Raw genomic sequence first — 5,757 nt, 5'->3', positions numbered from 1 at the left:
TAGCCTGACATTTAAAGTTAGACTTTTTATGTAACAGAGAAACATGTGCGTGTTTCTTTGGTGGACACAAAGTTTTGCAGCAGTTGTTAAACCTGTTACTATTGATGAGGCTAAAACCAACAAATGGGAATGCTGCTGGCTAAAAGTGCTTCTAACAAAAATAAACTTGTACATGTGAGAACTAAGCTTTCTTTAAAAAAGAAATTATAACATTGTTGGGGAGGGGGGATGGATAGTGTTCTTTCCTCCATGTTGTATAAAGGTCTGGATTATGCTGTACAGCAGGAAGAGGAAACCCAAGGGGCCACAAATGTGGCCGCCAGGACTCTTCCTAGCTGCCACCATTCTCTCCCAAGCTGTAGTCCTGACTGACCCTCCTTGAGTGCTTTTCCATGGCTGGGATGCTTCTTTGAACTCTGATAAAGTTTCTTCCTTCTCTGTATGGAGGAAGAAACTAGTCTGCTATACCCAGGAAAAATGTACATTCATTGCTCTGCCCACATTAGCCTTTCGCCTCATCTTTCTGGCATGTGGCTCCCAGAAGGTCATTTACTAGGGAATTCAGCCTTAGGGCTGAAAATGGTTCCACAACCCTGTTATGTGGAAATTGCACAATCTGTCATAATTTCTGACAGAATCCCTAGGATTTCTCCAGAGGAATAGTATTCAGGGGGGGCCTTCAGGGCAGGATTTTGAGGTAGAATGAGCAGGAATCCATGCACACAGAGTAGGGCTGGCTTACCACATTGTGAAATAATATAATTTACCACCTGATGAGGTGGACCATTAAGCCCAGAGTCTACCACATTGTACCAAGCAATGGCCTCTTTAAGTCACTGATCATGATGGTGGTTGACACATGGTAAACCAGAAGCAACTGATGTGGCGACCGCTCAAATGTTGTCCAACCACAGCTCCCAGTATTCCTAGCCATTGGGTATGCTGGCTGGGGCTGATAGGAGTTGGAGCACCATTGTCATGGACTAGCTAGATACAGGGAGTGGTGAGAGGCACCAGCTGGGGATCCTGCAAGGGAAGAAGGCTCAGAGCCAGGAGATCTGTAGTGGGAAGATGAAGTGTGGTCAGAGGGAGAAGAGTGGGGAGGAGGTGTCAGAAGCTGAAGAGGTAAAGGGGTTTAGTGAGTAGGAAGAGACTATGGCAGAGAGCAATCCAGAATCAGGGGCAGAAGCAGAGGTTGGAGAGGAGGGAGGCCAAGAGGCAGGGATCAGATAGGCTGACAGGGAGTCAGCTCCCCACCCCCAGTCTCCCAGAACCCACAGAGGTATGAAGAGGGTGAAGCAGAGACCAACAAGGCAAAGAAGTCTCAGCTTGCTTTGGAATGACCCAAGGGAGAAGACGGCTTATGGAGCTGTGGGAAGTCCTCTCAACTGCCTCACTGGGACATTCCGAGATTAGAAGGTCTCTTTAAAATAGGTAGTATGTCTGGAAACAAGGATTGATCTGTTTCTGTAGGTGATGCTTTAGAATGCTTTTTAAGTTTAATCAGCTACCCAAACTTTGCGTAAAATAAAAGCAGCTTTGTTATTCTTGAAATGATGGCAAGAGTATTATTATATACTCCCTCTTTTTTGAGTGTGAGGTATGGAAAGAGTCTAGCAAATGCACACTCTGTCCCTCCCCCCTTTACCCTGGAACTTCTATGTACCCTTAAAACACAGTGTAATATTTTAATCCCTCTCACCGACAGAGAAACACTTATTCTGGGCTAAAATGATTAACAGCATGTCATAGATATCAATGACAAATGTTCATGATCTCCAACATATGTATTAGATAAAAGGGTTGGCTTAGGATTTCAGTAACAAGAACAACTATGTGAAGGCACATAGGTATTATTCTCTCAGACAAGGTATTATTCAGGGAGAATCAGTAAAGCCAAGTATATGTGGAGTAAAAAAAGAAATAATATTTGTTTTTAAGCATCACTGCAATTGCAATTTAATTAAGGACTAGAGTATAATTCTGAATGTACAGTGTTACCATTTCATTTCTGGGGGAAAGAGCTTCTTTGATTCTGGTCAAAAAGCAAAAAAAAACCTTACCTCATCAATCAAGGATGCAGCATGGTCTGATAATAGCTCCACCTTGGACATTCAGTGAACATCAAAGTAGATCTTAAACTACTTTTTATGTCAAATGCTACCTGGTCTTTGAAGAAGATTCTTTTTTTAAAAAACCAAAACTCCATGTGACTCTAGGCAAATGTAGCATCACTATCCTATTCATAACAAAGAGAATGAAAAAAACATTGAAATTAAAATGACAAATAGGGGTCAAATACTTTGCGTCTAAATCATGACCAAAAAAACCCTTACTATCTTCTAAAACAATGTCTAATGCCTTATGTCTTTTTCCAAAAAAAGAATGAAGGAAGACCAACATTGTAGTGAAGTTTCTGGACTATTTTTAAGAACCTTTTTCCAAATATAAATATACGTTAAGAATATGGTATGCCTGCATTCCAGGTTTGCCTTCATCATTCTTCCCATAGCTTATCTTAACACTTTGTGCATGGAGGCCAAGTAGCTGCCAAACTGATTTAAATTCCCTATTCATAGTTAAAGAGCCATGGAACAGGGGGGAAACACAAGAAATACAGCTTTCTCCCTTGAGCCAGTGACTTTGTTTAGGTGTAATACTAAACTATGGTTTATCATTATGTGAATGAGCCTTAGACTCACCAGCTTCCCTCTCCCCTCCTCCAGTGTGACCATAGTTTAGTTATGTGCAAAATTGGTCTTTGTCTACCAGACATTGGTGGCTGAACACATGGAAAGGCAGAAAGGCATCAGTAGATATAATAAACACATTTTATGAAATACTGGGTAGTCTGTGGTTGGGGGAAATATAATAAAATACACAAATAAAAAACCAGCTTGCTACTACATTTGGTTAAAATAATGTCCAGCATCGAAATACCTTATATCTAATACAACATATTTCCTAGCTTCACTCCACAGCAGATTATTGGGTCTGTCAGACAAACTGTTTATCTTTTGGGTCACAGGTGAAATAAAAATAGAGAGATCTGCCTTCAGCCCAAATTGTTTTGCTATAGTTGCATAGTGGTACAAATATTAATTCCAGCATACCCATAAACCCATGTTCGCCACAAGCACCTTTTCAGTCTGTTTTAAAAATAATGTCTTAGACATTTCCTCCTAATTTATCAGGCTGTAAAAACATACCTAGTGCATAGGTATTAGAATCAAAACAGTAAACAGAGTCTACATCCACTTCACATAGAAGGTTTTGGTCACAAAGGTCTCTTTCTCTCTGACTAAGTCCTTTTTAAAATGTTGAGTTTTCACAAAAGTGTTTCTTCATAGAGTAGCTCCCCCCCCCCCCCGTTTTCTATAGAATTAGAAAGTTATGTGTAAATAATTTTTAGTGAATATTTAAATTAGTTTAAAATCTCTCCAAGAAAGCAAAGTGTTTAGAGAAACAGACAGCCAAAAACTACCTTAACATTTACCTCAAGACTCTGATGTAGCTCACTTATCTCCATTGGATTCTACACATGGGATTAGTCAATTTAAAAATAATCTTGGTTCCCCATATCTCATTTTTCTATTGCAAAGATCAATTGACTTGTAAAATACAGAATTATAGACCCCAAAGCAGGAAAAGTTACAATTTCCTATGCTTTGTTGGTCAAACTGATATGACCCCAACTTCGGGTTTCTGATTTCAAAGAAGTTGAATGCTAATTAGGTTCCATAATAAATCTAAATATTTTCTTGCAGCCAAGCACAGATGAAGGAAAGTGACCGAGAAAACCCCACCAAGTTATCACTATCACCAGATTATTCTTTCCCCAAAACAAACCCACAGGAAAAATGTCTTTATCTTATCACCCATTGCAAACAGTTTGTTGTGCCGTATTGTATGTTTTCCTTCATGAAATGTGTCTGTGGAAAACTGTGGTCGTGTTATTTATACAGTGAGAACATAGGAGGGTTTGAGAAAGGAAGATGTGCTGAAACTATACCAATTTGCCAAGCAAATTTAAAACAACTCACTTAGCACAGCCTAATCCAGTGTTGCCACAAAAAGGCCATGGAACAGAAAGGATTTAGAGCATACCTAAAAGGACTCCGACTTTGGTGAGTCTCCAGGGAAAGGAAGTTTCATATTTACAGACCCTTAACAAAAACCCTCTACATGTCTTTGCTGCATGAATCTTGGTACAAAGATTATTAATAATGACAGTGCAAGTACATATCTTTGCTGGAATATATTAGGAAGTTATCTCAAGGTATATGGCAAGCAAGAAGAAATAGATTTCATACAACAGTAGATGTTCTGAGAGCGTCTTTCTCCCAAAGAGATCATGCACTGTGCATGGAAAGCTAATGCGGTTATTTTGTCTAAAGAAGTTATATATGGCAAAAACAGCAAGGGTGTCTTAGTGCTTTCATACTAATACAGAATTCTTGCACAGAGAAAAGAAAAGCAAACTGAAATGCTAGGAAATTACTAGCATTACTGCTGGAATCTAAAAGTTAATAGTGGGAGTGGAAAGGGATTTATCAACATGCATATAATGTCTAAATACTAAGGCTCCTGACTCTACTGCTGATCTTTCTTTTTCCTGCATGAAGATTAGCAATAGTATCAGTCAGATTTTATCACCCCTGGTGCTTGCTCAATTAGCAAGACTTTCATTTTCAATAAATCGACCTCTGCAAAATGAAATTTACAACAATGCAGAAAGAGCCAGCCTATTACACTGCAAATTTGTTAAAGTTTTGCCAGAGCATGAGCATCTTTTAGAAACCTAATCTTGTTATTTAGATGGGCTTCAGAATGGCAGGGTCAACTCAGTGTGAGAGTCATGTTATAGTCATTGTTACTTTCTAGCTCATTTAAAGTGGCTCTGATAGATAATACATCTGTGATAGATTATAAACAGTAAAAGAAAAAGAAATGCTCTCTGCATAAATTAATGATTATTGGGGAAATCCATTCTACAGTACTAACATACATACAAATCTAACCTCAACAGTTGTATTGATGGCCTCTGTTGGCAACAAGCTAGATCTTAAATCACTGATCCCGTTGTTGTTAAATTTACATACCACTTAATGCAAAAACAGACTTCTAATCCCAGTGGTTCTCAAACTCCCAGGTTCTACTTGAGAGGGCTGGAAATTTCTGAGTCACAAAATGGTGCTGCAGGCAAGGGCAAAGCCAGTCAAAAAATGGTGGCAGAGGTAAACAAAGATTGTCATAATCAGCTGGCAATTACAGACATGACTTTCTGCTGAGATCTAATCCATTTTTAGAGCTTGCTAAATTCTTTTCCTTGTAAAAAGGAGTTCCAGTACATGCGTTTGCTCTGGTGGTAATGTGACGCAGCATCCCCATTTTAGGCAGAATTTACTGATCAATAGGCTCCCTTATTGCCCTTCCCCTCCTCTGGACCTTTGAAGGCCTACCTTCCTTCCTATACCCCCTCCCCCAAACATCTCTTCCTCTCAGCCACTTTTACTCATCATGCAATGGGTTGCTGGTGCTGGCATTGGTCCATGCAAAAGGCTGTGGCATGGTTAAGGGAAGAGGCAGTCAAATGAGGAAGCCCTGGACAGGCTGTGGCCCAGAGGCCCAGATGAAAGTGGCCCAAGACCCACCGGTGGATTCTTACCCACAGTTTGAGAAACACTGTTCTATGTGGCTTATAGAAAGGTAAACAGATTTACGCACCAACCTCTCTCTTCCCAAATGCTGGCAGAT

This window comes from Podarcis liolepis, assembly GCF_965112155.1.
Source record: "Podarcis liolepis genome assembly, chromosome: 9".
Classification (NCBI taxonomy): Eukaryota; Metazoa; Chordata; class Lepidosauria; order Squamata; family Lacertidae; genus Podarcis; species Podarcis liolepis.
The sequence above is the reverse complement of the archived record's forward strand: the minus strand, read 5'-3'. Positions refer to the sequence as shown.